This window comes from Giraffa tippelskirchi, chromosome 9 (genome assembly GCF_054371585.1).
Source record: "Giraffa tippelskirchi isolate mGirTip1 chromosome 9, T2T-mGirTip1v1.2.pri, whole genome shotgun sequence".
Classification (NCBI taxonomy): domain Eukaryota; kingdom Metazoa; phylum Chordata; class Mammalia; order Artiodactyla; family Giraffidae; genus Giraffa; species Giraffa tippelskirchi.
The window spans coordinates 38,491,065-38,514,847 of record NC_137283.1 but is presented as its reverse complement, the minus strand read 5'-3'; the positions used below and the strand labels follow the sequence as shown (position 1 = coordinate 38,514,847).

Below are 23,783 nucleotides of genomic sequence, written 5' to 3'. Positions count from 1 at the left end.
CACTTAGTATGATCATCTCAAGGTCCACCTGTGTTGCAGCAAATGACTTTCATTTTTATGGCTGAGTAATATTCCATTGTGTATATATAACACATCTTCTTTATCAATTCCTTATCAATTCCTCCGTCGGTGGACATTTAGGATTCCATGTCTTGGCTACTGTAAAAATAGTGCTGCAATGAACAATGGGGTGCACATATCTTTTCAGATTATGGTTTTCTCCAGATATATGACCAGGAGTGGGATTGCTGGATCGTACAGTAGTTTTTAGTTTTTTAGAGAACCTCTATACTGTTCTCCACAGTGGCTGTACTGATTTACATTCCCACCACCAGTGTAGGAGGGCTCCCTATTCTCCATACCCTCTCCAGCATTTATGTTTGTAGACTTTTTGATGATGGCCTCCTCTTCTTAATTTGAATAGTTCCATTTGTTAAGCTTTTTTCTAAAAAAAAACAAAAACTTTAAAATGAAAGCTATCCTAAAGAATTAAATGTTCTGAACATTTTTAGCTTACCTGTATAAGATGTTTATATAAAATCTTCACGATTTCTGCTTGTCATGGAAAGTTTTAGAATGTTCTGAATAATTGTGTATAATGAGAATTTAATCTTATTTGTTCAAGAGAGTGCAACTGACTTGGGGGAGGAATATACATTTAGAGGGAAGGAACTTTTCGTTTTCACTGTATTATTATTCTGTACTATTATTCATTATTATTATCATTCTCTACTATTCAAAAACTTTATAAGAAGCTCCTACTACTTTTATAATAAAATAAAAACTAATTAAAAATTTAAAAGTGAATATTGGCAAGCATTTTATGAAGCTTTTAAAAAATACATTAATATTCCTGGCAACTTTGCAAGGTAGATATAATCATCATTTTAAAGACGAAGAAACTGGGACTACAAGAAGTTCTGTGACTTGTTTAAGGTCAGAGTGGCAATAAGGGGCAAACTGAGGACTCAACCCCAAATCTAATTTTAACGCCAAGATATGATTCTTTAAAAATGTAATACACTGTGTTTTCTTATTTTATTAAACAAGTAAATAGTAGCTTGCTAGAGGGTAAGTATATTACTTTAGAGATGGAGAGAGATTTATTTTCTTAGTTTAACTCTTAGGGATTCAAAATAAATGCTTTCCTTGATCAAGGTACCAAAGAGGAATCATATTAGCTGCCAAATTGAAAACAAATTTCCTCCTAACATTCTTATTAGTATCTTAAACCTCATCATATTTCCTAAATATTCTTTCTCATCTTTACCAACAACAAAGCCTTGTCTAAGGCCTTGTCATAAAGCCTTAAATATAGGAAGCAATCAATATTGACTTTAAATTTGTTAAAGTATAAATGTGTGTTTTTATGTACATGTATATGTGAATGTTTTCATACAAGTGTGTATTTGTATAATGTAGAAAATATATATACCAGATGTTAACTGTTGTTATACTTAACTAATGAAATTATAAATAAGTTTTAATTTCTCTGGAATTTCCTGTATCTGTTAATTCGTCTAAAAACGGACAATTTACTAATTTTTAATAATAAGAAAAAAAGTGGGGATTGTTACACCAGATAATGAGATTAATTATAAAGTCATAGTAACCAGGTATACTGGCTCAGGAATAGACAAACTGACCAAAGAAACACTATACAAAGTATAGAAATACACATAGAAATTTGATATGTAAGAGGTAATATGGTAGCCATGTGGGATCAGGGGAGGAGGCGAGATCATTCAATAAATTGAACTGGAAAAAAAAAACAGTTATCCATAATAGAAAAATATGATTTTGGATCCCTAACTCAAATCATACTCAAAAGTCAATTACAGATAGAGTAAGGACTTAAATGCCAGAGGGAAACAGAAAAGATTGAGAGAAATTCTTAAATTAGATATAAAGAGTGCTAATCATTAAAGAAAAGACTGATAAGCTCAATTCCATTAAAACTAAGAACTTATGCTAAGAATACCCTAAAGAAAGTGAAAAGGCAAGTCATAAGCAGGGAGAAACTATCTGAAAGGATACAAACACCATATTAGTCAGGGTCCTCCAACAGAAAGATGTGTGTACATATGAGGAGATTTATGACAGGAATTGGCTCACACGATTATGGCAGCTCAGAAGTCTCACAATCTGCCTTCTGCAAGCTGGAGACTCAGAAAGGCTGGTGATGTAATTCAGTCTGTTCCTGAGGGCCTGAGTACCAGGAACCTAGATGTCTGAGAGCAGGAAATGATGGATGTCCTAACACAAACAGAGAGCAAATTTTCTCTTTACATTTTTATTCTATCTAGTCCCTCAAAGGATTATGTGATGTTCATCCACCCAAAGAGGGTGATCTTATACTCAGTGTATGCATTCACATGCTAATCTCTTACAAAAACACCCTCACAGGCACACCCAGAAATATTTTCTCTGCTATCTGTGAATCCTTTGGCCCAGTCAAGTTGACACATAAAATTAACTATCATAACCACCAACAGATTAGAGTAAAATACATATATATATATATATATATCAAGTACTTCTATAAACCCATAGGAGAAAGCAAACAAATCAACAGAAAAGCAAGAGACATGAACAGACATCTCACAGAATAGGAGACATTTATGGCCAATTAATACAAAAAGAGGCCATCAACCTTATTAGTAATCAGAAAATACAGATCAAGATCAAAATACCATTTTATGCCTAATATCTTAAGAAAGGGGCTTCCCTGGTGGCTCTGGTGGTAGAGAACCTGCTTGCAATGCAGAAGACCCAGTTTCAATCCCTGGATGGGGAAGATCCCCTGGAGAAGGAAATTGCTTTACAAAAAAAAGAATACCAAGAGTAGGGGAGGATGCAACTCAACAGGAAAGCTTACACATTCTGGTGGGAGTATACATTATTACAGTCACTTTGGAGAATAATTTTATATTATTTGGTAAAGCTGAACATTCATTTATCTCCAATCCAGCATTTCTACTCCTGAGTGTGAACTCCTGAGAGAAAATCCTCTTTATGTGCCCATGAAGACGTGTTTGAGAAGGTCCACAAGAGAAGAACTCTTCCTAACAGCAAAAAAAAAAAAAAGAAAAAAGTAAGCAAATGACTAAATTGCCCACTGAGAAGAGAACAGATAAAAGTAAGTATCTTATAATTTTTTTAGTCATTATATCGCTGATGATTCTTATGAGATTTCAATAATAGATGTGTGTTATGTAGAGATAATGTTGTTTGGAGGCCTTTTTAGAATTTGGGAAAGACTTAACAAATGGCAAATTTAATTTTCTGTGATAAAGATTGTGGACTTTCATTCTTTTGGTAATCCAGCCAGTTATGGACTACACATTCTCTTTTTTGTTTAATTAATTGATGCAAATAAAATATTGTATAAAACAATAAACATAGAAAACATTTTCCAACATGAAAAAAAAAAAAAAAAAAAAAAGTAAGTATCTAACATAGCCATCTGGCACACAGTAAACAATCAATAAATGATAGCCCTTACCATTAGCCCTGAGTATCAGTTTCATCATGCTAAATACAGCAATAATAATACCTACTTTACAGTAACATATAAAGAATTAAATGAGAAACAGATGTTAAGTCCTTGGCACAGATAGCATTTGACAAATGTTACTGCCTCCTTATGGATCTGGGTGAAGTTTGGGAGCTATCAGCTTGGTAATGGAAGAGTGTGTATATGTGATGCTGCCCGGCAAGGTCTACTCTTAGCAGGCTTCCAAGGCTGGCTGTTTTTGTCTTGAAAAAACATAGAGTATGCCTATTCCATGTCTGGAAAGCACCTTCTGATGCGGTATTTTATACTATTATTTCCATTGTACTGAGCCTTGAGAGGTAGGATGACTTGCCTCAGATCATCCAGCTCAGAAGCAGATATGGATTTGAACTCAGACTATCTGATCCTCAATACCAGCACCCTCTGTGTACTAAGTCGCTTCAGTTGTCTCTGACTCTGTGTGACCCTATGGTCTGCAGCCCACCACCTGTCCATGGGATTCTCCAGGCAAGAATACTGGAGTGAATTGCCATTTCCTTCCCTAGGGGATCTTCCCAACCCAGGGACTGAACCAAACTCTCTTACATCTCCTACATTGGCAGGCAGGTTCTTTACCCCTAGTGCCACCTGGGGAGCCCACCAGCACCCTCTACTGCTTTCCAAATGCTACCAGATCTCAACATCACCTCTAACAGAAAGTCAAGTAATCTCAACTGGCAGGGATTCCAGAGCCCTTCTTCCAGTTCCTGTCCCCACCTGGGGGGGGGGGGGTGTGTGTGTGTGTGTGTGTGTGTGTGTGTGTGTGTGTGTGTGTGTGTGTGTGTGTGTGTGTGTGTGTGTGTGTGTGTGTGTGTGTGTGTGTGTGTGTGTGTGTGTGTGTGTGTGTGTGTGTGTGTGTGTGTGTGTGTGTGTGTGTGTGTGTGTGTGTGTGTGTGTGTGTGTGTGTCGGGAAAGGGAGAAGACCCAGTCTTGACAACCAATGGGTGACCCTGGAGCAAATGTCAGCTTGGAAGAGCAGAGGCCACAAATGGTTAATGGCATTATTCCCCGAAGGGCACCAGAAAGTCAAGTAAACCATTCTTGACCTTTCAGAAGCTATTATGAGGAAAACATAAAGAAACAATTCTGCGGGCTTAATGAAGGAATGCTGTGAAAAGTGTAATGGGCTATTTGTGAACATCTCAAAAGCATCATATAATTTGCCACAATTGGCAGTCTATTCTCCAGCAAGGCCAAGCAGTGTGTTGCTACTTTAGGCCCAAAGTGCTTTGGCAAAGCCAGGACCCCACCTCCATCCCTTCTCTGAAGCCCAGGGTGTCTATGATTTAATTTCCAAGGCTTAAACAGCAGCTGCTGAAATGAAATGTGGCACTGGCTCATTCATTTTCCCCAAGTGCTAAAATATGTTTTTTGCTTCAAGATATGAGCCCTATTCTGGTTTTGTTTTTTTTTCCCACTACACACGCAGAGTTCTTCTTCTTTTTAAAGTTAAATTTTCAAGCAATTAGTTTATTCTATTGACTCAGCTCTTCATGACTTTGGTGGGGGCTGGTGGAAGAGTGAGGTGGTAGAGTACTTCATTATTTTTAAAAACGGTTATTGGCCATGCTCGGCTCTCATATTTCATTCCCAATTTCATACGGGCATTTAGTATGCAGAGTCTCTGAGTAAGACCATCAGCTGCCACATTAGCACAATGGCTCTTTGGAGTTGTAACAGTCTACCACAGAAATGATCCGTGGATTATATAAGTCTATAAGGTCCAATACACTTACAGTTTTTAACCCTTCTCCATTATTTATTCCTCATTAGGCTTCCCCCTCCCTTTTTTCTGCTCTTAAATACAAATGCAAAATTAACACCAAAAGCCAGGAAGAGATACACCCAAAGTATGTTTAACTAGAGCTAGGAGAAGGCTAAGAAAATGATTCTACAAAAGCAATGATTTTCAGTTAACCCTGACCTTCAGACTATGTTGTGTCCCAGCAGAGTTTCTGTTCACATTTCATATTGCCTCCCAAATAGAGGAATAGGTGACTTTGGATGCCAGGGTTTCTAGCTTTTTGTAGTCTGTTCCGCAGTCTGGGGAACTGTTGTGTGACTCAAGTAGCATTCCTAAGTTGACTATGAAAGATTTGAGCTGATTTCAGATTCCCGGCTGTTCTAACACTGAGTGATAAAGGTAGAAAGCAAAACTGGTAACTGTGTACTCCGATAACATGGGCATTTGTAATCAACTTACTTAAAAGGTTAAAAATGGTTATTGGCCATGTTCAGTTCCCAGATAGAAAACTTGGTCTTAAGATGCCAGAGATCAGTGGGCAGAGAGCAAACTGAAATATCCTCAGTGGCTCAAGCTGGGCCAGGACTAGAGCCCAGGTTTACTGAAGTCATAACAAAGGCAGCGAAGCGAATTTAATGACAGAAACATGTCCCGGACAACTGTCACTGCTCATATTTGATTTAGATAATTCTTTACCAGCGGTACAGCCTTGCCCTTCACTCGTGACACCAGAGAATACATTGTTTTCTTAGAAATGGAATATTCAAGTGAAAGGTATTTTTAGACATCTGTGGAAGTGTATCCACTAGGAACAGAGGGTTGACCATCAGCATTTATCATCTCTCCCTGTCAAAACCCAATAAATGATAGTGCAAGAATGAACCCATAACCAAGACAAGCACAGAAGGGAGGCCATCAACGAATAAGGCACCTGGACAAATTTCTGATAGATGGGTTGAGGGTAGAAGGCTGTTGATGGACGAAGGAGAAGGAGCAAGGGAGTCGCTACAGAGTTTGCAGCAGGAGACTCCAGAGGAGGGAGACATGACTTAGGGGAGCCCTGAAGAAACCACAGTCAGGATGGGCTGAGTCAGCAGAGGCTGGGAATGAGAAAGAGGTTGACTGTAAGTATTTTTGGAAGGACTATTCCCATTGGCTCTGTCTCTCACTTTCCCCCTTCCTAATCCTGCTGCAAACAGAGCAGCACTAGGTTGATGGAGCAACTGTGGCTCCCACACTCCCCTGCAAGCCCTCCCGTCCCCAAGCAAGTAAAGCTCAGTGTTGCCCTCCTGCTGCCACTTTGCAACTGCAGTATTTTGCCCCCAAGCTGAAAAACTAGAGATTCTTATCCAAAGAAGCTGAATAACTGCCTAGAGAGGAAGAGATGGTTGGGCAGATGAAGGTCCTACAGTACAAAAGCACCTTTTGGCATTTGGGAACCTTGCTTAGAATCCACGCCCACATTGCTGAGTTCATTCTCTCCCTGAAGTGAAATCAGCCCAGCAGGAATGCTTGCCCTCATCCTCAGAGGTTCCAGGAAGCCTGCCTATTCAAAGGATAACAGTACAGAGACCTACCCAGGCCACAGTCAGTAGTCATCCCTGAGGTCATCAGTGTCATCACCATCATCAAACACTTATTGAACACTGACGTCACTCTAAGATCAAAATGTTAGTCACTCAGTCGTGTCCGACTCTTCGCAACCCCATGGATTATGGGAGCCCACCAGGGTCCTGTCCATAGGATTCTCCAGGCAAGACTACTGGAGTGGGTTGCCATGCCCTCCTTCAGGGGAATTTCCTAACCCAGGGATCGAACCCAGGTCTCCTGCATTGCAGGCGGATTCTTTACCGCTGAGCCACTGGAGAAGCCCAATAAACTGTGGCAGTGTTTTTTAAAAAATGTGTGCTCCCTTAAAAAAAATTAAACACAGAATTATCAAGCGGTCCAGCAATTACACTTCTGAGCATATACCCAAAGGAACTGAAAGGAGGGGCTCAGGCAGATACTGGCACAGCCATGTTCACAGCAGCATTACTCACAATGGCTAAAAAGCAGAAACAATCCAAGTACTCACTGTCTGAAGAATGGAAAAATAGAATATAGTATACACATACAGTGGAATATTACTCAGCCTTAAAAAGGAAGGACATTCTGGCATATGCTACAACCAGCATGAAGCTTAAAAACATTACACTGATAGCCAGTCACAAAAGGACAAATATTGTATGACTCTACTCACATAAGGTACTAAAGTAGTCAAATTCATATAAACAAAAGGTAGAATGGTGTTTGCCAGAGGCTGAGGGGTTGGGGGAATAAGGAGTCACTGTTTAATGGGTACAGAGTTTCATCTGGAGAAGATGAAGTTCTGGAGATGGATGGTGGTAATGATTGCACAGCATTGTGAGTGTATTTGATACTACTGAATCACATACCTACACATGGTAAGAATGGTAAATTTTATATGTATTTTACCAGTAAGAAACCTACCAACAAACAAACCCACCCAAAATAATACAGTTATTGAAATGTGAGCTCATCTGTTAAGTATATGAGGTATTAATAGATGAAATAATATATACTGCTTTAAAATCATGTGGTGAGAGGAGAGGTTGAGGAATGTAAGGGAAATGGAGGATGAGGGTTGGGGATCTGACACAAGACTGTCCAAATACAAAATCACTGTGAACTGTGATGGTATATATGGGTGCATGATATGTGTATACTACTTTGTGTATGCTTGAAGTTTTCCATGAAAGAAAAACACAGTTCATTTGACACACTGCATGGTTTGCAGGATCTCAAGTTTCCTGACCACAGACTGAATTCATGCCTTTGGTAGTTAAGCACAGAGTTCTAACCACTGGACAACCAGGGAATTCCCTTGAAAAATCTCATCCCAGTAGGTAACAGGACAGTAGCTGTCATCATATTTATTAAACTTTCAAATAGAGATAGGGCCATGGAAGGAAGCTTTCCTTTCAGCACATTCCACGATGCTCCTGAGAACATACCCAACTGCTCACCAGTAAGGGTTTCACCCTCAGAGTCCCTTCGAGAACTCTCAGAACCTTTACTATCAGCAGCTGCCCACCCAAGGTGATCTCAAGGGTTGGGAGAAATAAAAAGTATTTCTTTCTAGTGACCCACCATGTACAGAAAACTGTTTCATCCTGTAATACAAAAAGAAAAATGGCAGAGAAAGTCCACATCAAGAATCTTACCTAAAAGGTACATCTGCTTCATGTCATGGGACTCATCAACTCAACAACAAAAAAACATACTTTAAACTATAAAATTAAGGAATCCAGGTCACTGTGAATGTATTTTTTCTGAGCTTTCTCTTTCACACACACACACACACACACACACACACGCACGTCATCTGCCTTGACCAAGCAACCACAATGAGTTGGGAACTGGTCACATAAGCAAATAGTGAACACTCTACTCACTGCTTCATTTATTCATGTTTTAAGAAGTATTTGTTGAGTACCATTGGTAGTTCAGGCATAGTATCAATACTAGGTGCTAGGTGATGTGCAGATCCACTCAGACCCTCAGAGCTGATATGAAGATCAATTGAACTAAAAACATTTGAGATTGAGCAGATCCAGAAAGCCTTTCTTTATTTATTTAGCTGTGCCCAGTCTCAGTTGTGGCATGTGGGATCTTTAGTTGTGGTATGCAAACTCTTGGTTGCAGCATGTAGGATCCAGTTCCCTGACCAGGGATCAGACCCAGAGCTTGAGGGCGGTGTCTTAGCCGCTAGACAGACCACCAGGGAAGTCCCCAGAAACAAACCTGTTTTGGAGCTTCACTTACCCGATTAAAGGCAGACACTCCTGGAAATGAGGCTGTCATAAATACCCTTTGGGGCAGCTTCACTCTGAAGAAGGAAACTTGAGCAGAATTGCCACCAATCTTCTCTTGGGGTGGTTTTTACTAACGAGAAAGAAGTGGGAGGTGAGTACTTGCACCTGCATTAACAAACATAATCACAAATTTTCTATCTCCCATTTTGTTCTCCTGAAAGCCCATCTGTCTTTCCTAAAGAAAACTCATTTGTTCTTCCCATTAAATCTTTTGTCTCCCCTCCCTTTCCCGTTATTCGGTAGTCACTCTATCTTTGGCTATTTGTTGAGTCACATTTTTTCTGTTAACTCCCACATCTATAAGTGAATAAAAACCTGTCTTTTCTAATGCTAATCTCTGTCAGTTTAATTCACAGGCCCTCAACCACTGAATTTAAGAGGGTAAAGCTTTTCCTCCCTGACAGTGACAAAGACAGAAAAATTCTGGCTCTCATGGAAACTGCATTCTGTCAGGGAATATACACAGAAGGAGCAAATGCACAAATATTCATTTACATTTTGTCATTACCGCCTGATCAAATAATGGGTCAGTTAAGAGTTGGATTCACCTGGTTAGCCTCAGTACAAGAAAACAATATGTTAATACTGGAGTCTGTTCTGATCAGTTGGTACCTATACCTAAGGATGGTTAAAATATGTACATCATCACACTAGGTGGTCTAGAAAAGCTTCTCCAAGGAATGATACTTAGGCTGAGTCCAAAAGCATGAAGAAAAAATAGTTATTAGGAGACGTGGGGAAGAGCATTCCGAACAAAGGGAGGAAAAGAAACATCACACAAGACACGGCGGTGTTTGTGTGTGTGTAGAGCTCAGAATCTGTGAGGGTTCCCACCGAAATCATGATTCTCTGTGATGGGTGGGGGATAGAGGGTGGGCGAAACTCACCCTTACAGACAAGTAGAGAGAGATTTAAAGTTAAATTGAGAGTAAAGTTGACAGAGGATATCCAAGATCAGGAGATCAAGTTAAGCATTATACAGTAAATTCAACAACAAAGACCTGATGGTAGCTACAGACATCAATTAGAAAATAGGGGACTTCCCTGACGCTCCAGTGATTAAGACTCCATGCTTCCAATGCAGGGGTTGTAAGTTTGATCCCTTAACATCCCCGAAGAGGGGACTAAGATCCCACATGACTTGTGGTGCAGCATAAAAAATAAACAGAAAGTAGAAGCTATCTCACCCCATAGAAACTAGGGAGGGTTGAGAGGCTAGAGGGCAGGGAACAGTCCTTAAAATTGTTTTGGCCACTTCATCCCAAGGCCTTACAATTTCATCCCATCAGTTCAGTTCAGTTCAGTCGCTCAGTTGTGTCCGACTCTTTGCGATCCCATGAACCACAGCACGCCAGGCCTCCCTGTCCATCACTAACTCCCTGAGTCCACCCAAACCCATGTCCATCGAGTCGGTGATGCCATCCAACCATCTCATCCTCTGCCGTCCCCTTCTCCTCCTGCCCTCAATCTTTCCCAGCATCAGGGTCTTTTCCAATGAGTCAGCACTTTGCATCAGGTGGCCAAAGTATTGGAGTTTCAGCTTCAACATCAGTCCTTCCAATGAACACTCAGGACGGATCTCCTTTAGGATGGACTGGTTGGATCTCCTTGCAGTCCAAGGGACTCTCAAGAGTCTTCTCCAACACCACAGTTCAAAAGTATCAGTTCTTCGGTGCTTAGCTTTCTTTATAGTCCAACTCTCACATCCATACACGACCACTGGAAAAACCATAGCCTTGACTAGATGGACCTTTGTTGGCAAAGTAATGTCTCTGCTTTTTAATATGCTATCTAGGTTGGTGATAACTTTCCTTCCAAGGAGTAAGCGTCTTTTAATTTCATGGCTGCAGTCACCATCTACAGTGATGCTGGAGCCCAGAAAAATAAAGTCAGCCACTGTTTCCAGTTGGCTTGAATCCTAAGGAGGGGCCAGATGAAGCTGAATCCATAGGCAGAAATATAAAGACCAGGTGCATTTATCAAGCCATGCAATATGGTTCATGAACATTTCACCCACTGTTGTGTTTTGGTTTTACTTTATAGGAAGAATATAGAAAGGCAGATTCACACATTAACTTCAAGACTCAAGAGAAATAATATTAAAAAGTTAAGTTTCATTAAGTAAATAAAGTCCTGATTTCCCCTGGGGACAGGCCCTAGAACCCTAGACTGTACGCAGGGCTATATATGCCATATATTTACATGCAGCATTGGAGGAAAGAGTCTACAAGAACACGATTCCGTTGTTCCTAGAATTCAGTTCATAGTTCTTCAGTGAAGACCTGGGCTTACTTTTTCTAAAGGAGAATGAATTTTATGTCATCCTCCAAGAAATGCAATATTTAAAGTTAACCTTATCACAGGAGGAATTCCTGGAAAAATATAATAAAATCCAACAATTAGTGGATTCAAGCTGGAGGTCACCCTAATTAAGACAGTAAAAAGTAAATGGAATGCAAACAATCTTATTTCACACTAAACAATTCAACGTGGGGAATCATTTTAACATAATGACTCAAGGGTAGATTACATTCCGCCATGCACAGGCACAGCCCCCACTGACTACCAGTGGAGACACTGATGCATATCCAGAAACAGTTTGAGACCTGCAGGCTGGTGAAATAAATTGTGTGAATCAATTTAAAATGCAGCCAGATGTTTTTTTTTTTTTTTTACTCCCAAAATGAAAAGACAGGGGTGGGATGGGGGTGGGACTCCACAGAGCCCACGTGGCAGAAGACTGAGGCATACCCAGTTTTAAAGTCAGCCATAAATTGGTGAACTTGACCTCTTTTCCTATCTTGCTATCTTTTTATTCTGGTTAAGGAAGAATGCATACCAATAAACTATTTCATTTTTAAGCATTTTGGGAGGCCTCTTCATCTTAAAAAGCACTCTGAGGAAAACAGAGATAGACTGACCTGAATGCTGATCTCAAGAAGTTCAAAACTTGGCTAATAAGAGGTATGATCTGTGTGTGTACAAGATTAACCAGGGAGACATTCAGAAAATAGTCACAGATGTGTTAATAAAGTTGCCTACAGGGACTGCATGGAAGCCATTATTGGAGTGAAAAACTACTCAGTAGAGAGTAGTTAAGAGTCATACTTTTTTAATCACTCCCTATTACTTTTTCTTTTGGCTGCACTGCTTGGCATGCGGGATCTTAGTTCCCTAACCAGGGATTGAACCCTTGCCTCCTGTAGTGGAAGCACAGAATCTTATTAATAACTAGACTACCAAGGAAGTCCCAAGATTGATACTTTTTTTTAAAGTACCTATTTATTAGTGATGGAATAGTTTGCAGCTATTATATTAATGTAGGAAAAAATATTTAAGGACCAGAAAACTGTTGATTAAATATTGTTTAAAAATAGCTAACCAAATACTATATACACTGTACTTCGTTTTTGAAAGCAAAAAATATTTTTGTTGACACAGTCCAAACACAGGTTGGAAAAGAATTTCCAGACACAAAGCATTTCAGAAGGGAGTGAGTTTATTCATAACAAAGAGCAGCAATAAAGTGGGCACTGTGAGCACAGTGGGCCAACCCCCTCACAGGCCAGGGAGAGTCGACTGTTTTCGTGAGTTAATAGCCAATTTTTATAACCTCAAGACAAAGAAAATTCCTCCCAGAAGCATGGTGTTAGGTGATTGGTTAGGGGGCTATAGTATGTTCACTGGAGTGGGCATCTTTGCCTAAGTTGGAGTCAGGAAGCTTATTAGGGATGATCAGGGGCTTTTGGCAACAGTTACAAAGGGACTCGGTTAGCTTCGGAGGTTACCGTGGTTCTGGGCTCCACTTCTGTGGTCTTGGTACAAGGCCTCACACCTTGGCCTGGGGAAGGACTCAACAATTTTTACATTGGTTTCTTTGTACAAGGAAGAAAAAAGTATTTATTTAGAGAATATTAACAATGCGTATCTTCTGGTGATATCACTGAGTGGTTGTTTACTTTCTTTTTACTTTTTAATAAAATCATCTATATTTTCTGCAATAAAAATACATTATTTTTGATAACTAAAAAAGAAAAAAAAAATCAGAGTTATAGGGACAGAAATACAACACAGAGGAATTTACAAGAGGGAGAAAATGTCAGTGTGTTTTGACAAGGGTCCTCCCTAGTGGAGTTGCTTGAGCCAATAGAATGAGACCCAAGTTCAGTTGGGAAGAAAAGGTAAGTTCCAATCTTAGATCAAAGAATGAAGAGGGGCGAACTCTGGCTCTAGAGCACACGCAGTCCAGAAGGGCCTGGGTAGGGCTGCTTTATAGTGTTCTTATTCCCGGGGACGGGGCAAACTTCTCGTGGCTCAGGCGCAGGGGAGAGCGCAGGCAGGCACTACTGTGCTGCTTGTGGGTCCAGCTTACAGTGCCAGACTCAGTGTCTCTGCACACAGCCCACTGCCGCCACCTTCCGCCACCTTGAATTGAGTGTCCTGTGGCTTCTGCACACAGCCCTCAGCTGAGGGGTTGGCACAGCCATTAAGCGCCAGGAGCTCTGGTCTGAAGTGCTGGGGGCAAGGCCTCTGCATGTGGCCCCTTATGAGCAAGTGAAACTAGACAAAGCACAAAGGAAAAGAAAGAGGAAAAAATGTCAGATTTTATTAACCAGATTCTACTTTTATTCTCTGGGAATTGTTAATGGGCTTTGCCGGTGACAAAGCCCTCATCTGGCTTTCGTCCTGCTCATTCTTGAGGGGCTCTGAAGGGGAGCCATCTCTGTATCTGCTTCCTACAGTCAAATTTTTCCTAAAGACACTGGTATCTAGATCTATAGCACGTCTGCAGAGCGCTCTGATGCTATGCTCATTGCCAGGCCCTTTATCTCCCTGGTCACATCTTTGTTGTTTTCCAGAAGAGAAGCAAAAGGTTCACAGCAGCAGTAAGTCAAGGGTGTCCGTTGTTGCCCAAGGTGCTCTCTCTGGAGTTTGGGGCTTGGTGGGGAGGTGGGGGAGGCGGGGGTGGGGGGGGTTTCTCTTCCCTCAAGTCTTATGTCCCCACAGAGTGACCCCCAGCGGCTTCAGGACAGAATGGGTGATGGGATCACAAGTGGAGCCCATTCCATCCAGGAGTGAGCGGGTCTTGCCGGCCAACGGTTTGTCAGGTTTTTAAGTCTCAGGCTGGAAGCCGCGTGGGGCCAGACTGGTGGGTGCCGGAGCACCTGGTGACCATATTCCATGAGAGTTTTCATGGTTTCTTCTACCTGGAGGACACACCTGAGTTGTTCCATTGCAACGGTTATCCCTTCTCTTGGGCTTGGGTAATGGGCCTGCCACACAGGAATTCAGAACGTCATCCACCTACTGATCTCAGGTCTTTTGCTAAAGTTTCCCCAAAGATGGTGTGGGAATTTTTGAACACTTAAGACAGGACTCTCCAAGTCAGCCTCCTGTTTGCCCTCTGAAACGGAAGTCACAACAGAGAGGAAATAGCCAGTGTTTGTCTCTTGTAAACACCTTATGGTAATAGTCATGGAAAGGACAAAGAGAGGGCAGAAGCCTGTGTGAGGAGAGGATTAAGGGATCTCTGCCCCCAGACTTTTGGGACACGGGAGACACTACACATGCGCAGAAAGGCTTCTTGGGTCAGAACTCAAGAGAGAATGCCAGGCCATATGAGTCTGGCTCCTCCCAGAAGCCTTCACTTCGAGATCCATCCTGCCTGTGGGGTGAGTGTGCACCCAGGGGAGGGTCCCAGGGTCGGTCAGGTGTGGGACAAGGAACCAGGTAATCGGCCTGAAGGAAGACAAAGACCCAGAAGAACTGCCCTGTGTAAATGACGTGACCGCCTCTGCTGCGCCCCTCTCGCTGGGGGGGCACCACACCCTTCTCTGTCTTGCTTCTATCTTAACAAACCATTTCTCTGTGCTCTCCCACTTGTTGCTAGGCTATGTCCCTAATAATAAATTTTACATCTGCATTTACAAAAAAAAAAAAAAAAAGACAGGACTCTCCAGAAGTACTGTTGTTTCCCTGTGTGTTTGACTCTTGCCATTCAAAGGCCAAAATATCTTGTCACTCTGGGCTAATGGAATACAGAAGATGATGTCCTTTTTTTTTTTTTTTTTTAAGTTTTTACTTATTTTCGGCTGTGCTGGGTCTTCATTACTGCAAGAGGGCTTTCTCAAATTGTGGGCTTCTCATTGCGGTGGCTTCTCTTGTTGTGGGGCACAGGCTGTAGGCACTTGGGCTTCAGTAGTTGTGGTACGTGGGCTCTGGAGCACAGGCTCAGTAGTTGTGGCACATGGGCTTAGTTGCTCCACAGTGTGTGAGATTTTACCGGATGAGCGATTCAACCCATGTCCCCCGCAGGTGGATTCTCAACCACTGGACCACCAAGGAAGCCCACAAAGGCGTCTTTTAAATGTAACACAGAATACCAGGTCCCTGTGGACAACAGAGCAGCCTGTAGGGTGTCAATAGGATGTATATCCTCGGTGGCTTCCAGTACCATCCAGTACCACCAGGTTTCCCTACAGGGAGAATAAAGGTATTACAGGCTGATTGTCATGGTCTGATAAGGCCCTAACGGGGCAGTGCCCAGCAAAGCCTCTTGATGGAGAAGGTACTGTTTTTTATTGGATCATGTATATACTTCTCCAGTTACACAGGATCAGAAGTGGTAAGTGGGATATGTACCTAGATGAGCCCTCCTTCTCCATTGGGAACCTGCCTCAAAAGGAAGTAGGTTGTTTGTACTTTTCCTGGCAGGTTGTTGGACCCTGGCTGGTAATTAGTCCGGCTTTGTGTAGTTGCTTAACTGGGCTATGGCAGAGGGGACTTGTATGGAGGGAATCCCTGGGGCTTAGGGCCCAGGTTGGGACACAGGAAGGAAGAGGGTAGGGAGGGAAGAGTAGGAGAAGTATTAATGAAGACATCAAGAAGGTTCTCAGGGGGAGGGTCAAGGACTGGTATTATTGCAGTGGAGGAGAGCCCACATCCCTTTTGATTTTTTTTTTTTTTTTTTGGTGTGCTGCACAGCATATGGGATCTTAGTTCCCCAGGCAAGGATTGAACTCACAGCCCTTCCTTGCATTGGAAGTGCAGAGTCCTAACCACTGGGTAACCAGGGAAGTCCGAGAAGGCCACTGTTCTAAGGACATTAAAAAAAAAAAGTCATAGGGAATTTCATCCCATTTTTTGTCTTTGGCATAGCAGGTCCAATTGAAAAACGGTGTTTATTAGAGACCCACTGATGGACCAACTTTCCCCATCTCCAAGCCCCATATTGGGGCCAAGTGATAAAACATAGGAAGATAAAATGTTTTGGGGTTGAGTGTAATACTGGAAAAACTCGTTATTCAGGATACACCTCAAGGGGCTATCCTTTTGTACTGTAGACATTTGGTTTCCCATGTCTTAGATGCTCTGTTTTTGATGTGTTTCAAACTACTGGTTGAGGGCAGGGGGAGCAAATATCGTAAGATTTGGCCCAAATAAGATTTCAGGTTTGGGAAATTTGAAACCAGCACCAAACTGTTAATGGATTCCTTGAAAGACCAATATAGGAAGCATCCAAATATCATGAACTCCAATGTAACTGGGGTCTCTCCTAAATGTATAATGGCACGTGCTTGAGATAGGCAGAATGTCCTACAGGAGGTGAGACAGGACTGCCTCTTGGCCAGAGCAGCTTAGCCATGTTAGGTCCTAACCAACTTCGTTAGTGGGTGGCACACAGTCAGAAGTGGGGGACTTCTCTTTCCTCCTATTAGCCGAAAAGGAGGAGTTCATGGACTTCCCTGAGGTGAGAGCTAAAAGTACAAGGAGTGCCCATGCAACACTCACCAGATCACTAGGGCAGCTGGTATTCTGTGTTGATACCGGGAGATGTACCTGTGGAACTTTGGTTGATAAAGAAAGAATCATCCCAGATAGGGAGAAGAGGTCAGACGGTGGGTGTTCCCTGTTCTGGCCAGCAGCTCACAGTGTTCCTGGTTGATGGGGTTCCTGGTCTTGCAACCAGCTCACAGGGCTCCCCAGCTCACTTCAGAGAAACCAACCTGACCAGAAGAGGTCAAGTTATGGGCAAACCTACCTTGGGAACCTTTTGCATTCAAGCCTCCCTGGTGCCTTTTCTTCAACTCAAAGCCAGTGTCCTGGTTGTTTTTTTTTTTTTTTTTTTTTTTTTGTCAGGTGGTCCTAATTATCTGGGATTTTCCCAGTCTTATCTCCTAGCTCAGAGGTCTGGCCACTTTCCTTTACCAAACTGAAAGTGACTATGAAGAATGCTATTGTTGGCTCCTGGAGGTCTGCAAGGTGGACAACAAGCCCTGAGGTGGCAACTCATGCCTTGTACAGAGGACAACACTACTGGTGAGGCAGAAGCAAGACTGCCATGGCTCCCTCACATCCATAGGTCCCCTCATCCCCAGACAACTTATATCACTGGAAGGCCAGCCAGAGGCAGCAGGGAGACATGCCTGAGTTTCAATCTCTGATCCCCAACGATGCCACAGTATGATCATCTCAAGGGAGTGCAGTCCAAATGACCCTGGGGGCTCTGCTGTATGAGAACCACACCCAGGTAGCAGGTTGCTGGGCAGAGCTGTTCTCAATTCGGATAAAAGTTGTTGCTGTTCTAACCTGTCAGAGTGTACTCAAAGACCAGGGGCAGTCATTCCCGGGTGAACCTTCAAAGCCTACACCATCCACGGACTGGAGCCCTAAGCTCCAACGAGCCCAGAGCTGAGTGGATCGGTACAGATGAAAAAGCCATCTAGGTTGCCAAAAGTTGATCCTTTTGAGTCAGATCCCAGGATCCTCCTGCCTGGTGTCATTCGAGCCAATAAAACGAGTCCAAGTTCCATTCAGAAGCAAAGCAAAGTTTTATTCTTTGATCATCAAATGGAGAAGTGCAAGCTTGAGCTCAAGAGTAGATGTTTTTTCCAAACGGCTGTTGGCAGGGCTGCTTTATAGGGTTCTTATAGTGGGGAGAGGAGGATGGAGTTCTTGTGCTGCTGCTCATGGCTACAGATCCAAATGCTAGGTGCAGCATCTCTGCGCCTGGTCTGCCACTGCCATCTTAAAGCGTTGTGCACAGCGTTTCTGCACATAGTACAAGTTTAAGTGTCAGGTGCAGCCATTTTGCATTAGGAACTCTGGTCTGAAGTGCTGGGTGCAGGCCCCTGCACTTGGCACCCTGTGAGTAAGTGAAACTAGATTAACCACAAAGGAAAAGAAAAAAAAAAAAAAGGTTAGAATTAATTTGATTTCCCAGATTCTATTTTAATTTCCTGGAAATCGTTAAAGACCTTTGCCAGTGACAAGCTGAAATGGAACTGGGAATCACGGGTGGAGTTGAAGGATGTCATACTGGAGTTGGTCAATGAAGGAGAGACAGAACTGAAGGCAAAACGTCCAAAGTTGATTTCTCTCACCAAATTTCCAACCACTCCTGTTTTGTGGCCTTACTATAGCAGTAAGTATGCAGGGCCACCGTGCCACAACCATTAGAGGGCACCATCTACGGTGAGTCCATGTACATACTCCTCGAGTTGTACAACCTATATAGCCCAGTGGAAAAATTGGCTCCTTTTAGAAGTTACGGTCCTTGCTCTTACATACAAGCAAAAAGCAAAAGAAATCCAGTCAGCCAGCCAGGGAAATTCCAGTCACTTTATTGGTCTAGATCTGTAGAGACTAGGATTCCATTAAGATGCCTCATGAGCATCAGGCAGAAACAGGCTTACCGGGTAGGATTCTGGACTAGTCGCCCCCATCCCCACTTCCATATCCAGCTACATAGGTTACAGGGTTCCGAGCAAAATGAAATATGAAATCCCTTCCCTTTCCAAAAAGCAGAGGGAAAATGCAAGATATTTGAAAAGACTCAGAATATACCACTGTGGCATAAATATAACTTTGAGCTGAAAACATCTGAGAATCAACAGATGCAGGAAGAGGTTTTATTTGTGCTCTCATTTTCTGTCTAAAACAGAGGCTTCCAAAAGAACTCAACTGCCAAACCCCCCCCTCCAAGGGGACATGTCCTTATCAGGGGCAAACAGTGACTCCTGTCTACTTTAAGGAAAAATGCACGCCGTCAGAGTTGTGAGTTTAACTTTTCTGCAGGGGCCTTACTGACAGCTATCACCTGGGAAACAGTCCCCTAGTCGCTCTGCTCCAAAGAGGCAGGGGAGCAACCAGCTTACCTATGATTCTGGGCTAGTGAAACATGCAGTCAAGCAAAGATTATGGCCAGTTACAAAAAGCAGACATCTCAAGTTAAAATTTTAGTGCTTTCGTACATGTGGCAAGATGCACAAATCTGGGTTCATTAAAATACTTCCTGAGAAGGGAAAAGGTGGAAAAGGTGGAAAAAGGGGAAAAGGTGATGGTCCAGTTTATTGTCAATAATAACAAAAATGGTAGCAAATGCCATTTGTTGGGTGTTAGTTAACCTCAAGGTACAGAGCCAAGAAGTATATCTACATATTATGTGTGTGTGTGCATATTCATTGATTCAATTAAAAATATTAATTGGGCACCTGCCCTGTGCCAAAAAAAAAAAAAAAAAAAAAAAATACTTCCTGAGATACACATCTAACTTTGTAAGGGGCTGGTCTTCCAAAACAGAGCACCTCATCCTGTTTTTCATCCTAAATTCCTCTCAAGGTGCACTGTTGGTCAGCAACAGCAGTGCATGATGACTTAATCCTATAGAACTGGGTATAAGCAACCAGAACTCTTTGTTCTTCTTTGATCTTCTCACCTCCTGTCACCAGGTGAGAAAGATGGCACTGGGGTAAGAAATTGTATAAATAGGCTTTAAAAAAACAAGGCTTACCTTCTATTAATTTCCCCCCACTATGCATTTCTCTGTGCCTACCATTTACTGTCCCTTGAAATCCTAACTCTTTTCCTTGTAAAGATGGTATATACACCCCAAATTCTAGCCATTTCTTCTTCATAGTTTTCTGTGCACTGTTGTATATGTATGTGAATAAAGATATGTCTTTCCTCTTGCTAGGTTAACCTGTCTTTTGTCAGTTTAATTTGCAGGCCTCCCAACACTGAAGCTAACAGGGAAGAGGAAAAGTTTTCCTCCCTCCCAACAATATTAAAATATAAAACTCTTTTTTCCTTCTTTGGTGTCCCTTTTGCTTTGTCATAGTGTCTTTAGTTGCTTTTTAGTGCCACTTTATATAAAGAAATTTAAAATTTAAATTATTAACATGAATTGTACCATTTACCTTTATATTGTACAGTGTAGTTTTAAGTGCAAATATAAGCGCATTTGTGCAAAAATCACTGAAATTATACAATTTATATTTTGTAGCTCATTCATGCATATGTATTTTATTCTTATAAGAACAATGGAAGAGCTGCACAAAACTAACTCAACTATTGTATATTTTACTTCTTGATGTTCACATATTCTATTAATACCAATATTCTCTACCATGACTTACGGATGACTAAGGAAGGACTGCGAAGAAAAACAACTGTGGATTGCTCATCTTTCCCTTTCTTTTTCTGTCAGTTTCAGTATAAGTGGTTGGCTGATACAGAGAAGTAACAAGGATAAGAAAGGGTATGTTAGGGTTCCTTGGTCACTTAGGTCTCTTAGAATGCCACAGCCTTCTTTCTCTGTCAGAAGCAGGTTCTGTTTGAATGAAAAATGTGGCTTCAGCCTCTACTTATTCATAGATGTAAACCACTTACCTTGTAATGGCTTTGAGTCTCACTGAACTCCCACACATCCTTGATCCATCAGAATTCTGTATTTATGTGGCATCGTCTGACATCATATGCAAATGCATGACAACAAACTGAGGCCTGTATACTGCATCTATCTCCTCTGCTCATGTGTGCACCCCCCTGTCCCCGTGGACTTCACCTACAAAACATAAATTCAAACATAAGATTATTAAGAATTTTCAGGATGATTTCAGGGCCCCGGACATTTAAACTGCGGGGCCCTTTTGAACAGGGCACCCTCTATAACTGCCCAACTACATGTGGCTAGTAGTTACCATGTTAGATAGTACAGGTCTACAATACATAAGGAATTCTTTCAGTTCAATAACTCCTATTAGGTTCAATACTTGCATTGGGAAGATCCCCTGGAGGAGGAAATGGCCACCCACTCTAATGTTCCTGACAGGATAATCCCATGGACAGAGGAGCCTGAAAGGTTGCAAAGAGTTGGACATGAATGAGTGACCGAGCATGTACACAATGTCAATTCCCATAGGAAAATGGGTAAAGGATATGAATAGGCAATTTACATGAGAGGAAGACTACTAAGATACAAAAAGATGCTCAAAATTATTACTAAATTCAAAAAGTCAAATTAAATCCATGAGCCCAGAAAAATCACAAAGTTGGACAATGCTAAGGGTTGGTGGGGATACAGGTATAAGGTGTCGTCATTAGCTGGGGTTTGGGGAGGATGGACAAGTGCATACATTATGAACAGTGACTTAGTCAAATACATGAGAGCAATTAATTCTGCTGCTAGATATTTATTCTAAAGAAACAGACTTTTCTTTTTGTGTTGATTGTCTTCTCCACTGGACTATAAGCTCCATTGAGAGCAGGGACTTTATTTAGGTCATCCAGCTCAAGTGGTAAAGAATCTGCCTGCAATACAGGAGACACAGGGGACTAGGGTTGGATCCCTGGGTCAGGAAGATCCCCTGGAAGAGGAAATGGCAACCCACTCCAGTATTCTTGCCTGGGAAATCCCATGGACAGAAGAGCCTGGCGGGGTCACAAAGAGTCGGACACGACTGTGTGATCGAGCACACACGCACACACACTGTCGAGGCCAGTGTAGGGATCAGGGCTGGCACACAGCAGATGCTCAATAAGCATTTGCAAAATGAATGAATGAATGCTGTAGTCACTACAGAAACCCAACGAAGCATGTGTTTTACACATGAAGAAAATGAAGCTCAGAGCTACCGTCATGATTCCAACATCATATGTCCAGTTGGAGGCAGAGCTGGCATTAGCAGAAGGTTCAAAAGGCTGACTCCCAGGCATCATCCATTCATTATTTCAGCATTTCTTACTGTGTATCTCGGGGAAAATCAGCCTACAAGTAACTGGAGAGAGCAACTGCACAATCACAATTTCAGGGTTTAAATTTGAGCCTGTCTCAATGCAGAAAGAATCTACTAGGTAAGACTTCCCTCTAATGCCTTCTTGAGTTCTTGAGTGGTGCCTTTTCCAAGAGTTGCTACTTTTTTAAAAAGAAGAAAAAGGGATACAAGGAAGGGGAAAGATAGGAAGCTATCTAATAGACTTAAGGTTTTTATTTTACTGCACATATTCAGCCGTTCGGAAACAAAACAGGCAGTCTCAGACAGAACCAATTCACAGCTTTATGTTACAGCTTTAATGTTAAAAAGGGTTAACATTTACCCGCCAGCTTGTTTGCTTTTTGCCTTTCACTTTCTCTCTGTAATTTTGATGATTTATCTTTTGAAAATAGTTTGAGTACTTGCTTCAGTTTTCTCAGCTCTTTTTGGCCATCCTTCCCTTGGCAGGTCGCACCTTATTTGGGTCTAAGTACTCACTCTACACCTTCTCTCCACCCGCTACTTCATGAATCAAGTGTTAACTAATTTTGTAGCAAAACAAATCCATCTGCAAATTGGCATTTATATGATGTGTTCCTAAAACTGCCGTTTATTATTCCTGGCGTGTGCGCATGTGTAAAAAAACTCACAACACATTTAAAGCAGGAAGCGCTGAAACGGCTGGGTGTGTGTTTAGAAGCTGGAATGCATACCATAAGGGGACGGTATACACTGAGAGCTCTAAAGGTTGAATGACTATCGTTGGTATCAGGCATGCTAAATATTTGATCATTTTAACTAAACTCTGTTAGTCTGAACATGTTCTATCTTCTCTATTTACTAAAGGATTATTTTCCAATTGCAAAAAGGATTACAGTTATACCAAGTCAAAATACATAGCCTCTTTTCTTCATTAGTTAATTTATTTATACCCAGCCCTGCTTATGGCAAGAGGATTTGAGGTAGCTCAAACATGGTGTGATGGACTGGATTATCTGGGGAAGCATTCTTTTCCTATGCTGATTCCTACTTCCAAATGGATAACAATAGTAAAATTAATAACAAATAATGATTCAGAATCACTAATATCCTCTGAGTGCCTACCATGTGCCAGGCTCTTTGCCAAGTACTTTCCATATATTTTCTCATGCAGTCCTCACAACAAACCGGGAGTAGATACTACTTTTGACTCCATTTCCTTGATAATAAAATGAGGTTTAGAGAAATAGAGTGAACAACAGCATTTATTATAATGCAAGCGGTGAAGATGAGAATGAATGCAAGCCTGTTCCAGGAGGTTTGCTCCCTACCAGCCCTATTCAGTACAGTTCTGAAGGAAGATGTCCTGGCTGGAGAAGAAGTTCATAATCATTCACTTGAATCCAGGGGACCCTTACTGACAGGTTAGAGGAGAAGGACAACTAAGCCTGGAGGTACAGAGACAAACTGTGTGGTTATCTCAACTTGCTCATATCCAGTGGGGGGAATGTAACAAGTTCCCACACACAGTTTTCCCCATGGCATCTCTCTGAGATTTCCAATAGTGAGCACATCTATTATACTGACCAGTC

The 23,783-nt window shown here is 41.8% G+C and overlaps 1 protein-coding gene and 1 long non-coding RNA gene across 2 annotated transcripts in view; one reads left to right on the top strand and one right to left on the bottom strand.

The window, feature by feature from the left end:
* Nucleotides 1–23,783, bottom strand: part of FHIT (fragile histidine triad diadenosine triphosphatase) — a 1,651,033-nt gene that overhangs the window by 1,559,270 nt on the left and 67,980 nt on the right. The window contains exons 2-3 of the mRNA XM_081524685.1: nucleotides 20,849–21,023; nucleotides 9,129–9,248 (exon numbers count right to left, since the gene is read on the bottom strand). The gene's annotated coding sequence lies outside the window, so the exon portion shown is untranslated. The remainder of the gene's footprint in view (nucleotides 1–9,128; nucleotides 9,249–20,848; nucleotides 21,024–23,783) is intronic.
* Nucleotides 1–23,783, top strand: part of LOC145519838 (uncharacterized) — a 120,872-nt gene that overhangs the window by 71,604 nt on the left and 25,485 nt on the right. The window contains exon 3 of the long non-coding RNA XR_014063954.1: nucleotides 2,972–3,139. This is a non-coding gene — a long non-coding RNA (uncharacterized LOC145519838). The remainder of the gene's footprint in view (nucleotides 1–2,971; nucleotides 3,140–23,783) is intronic.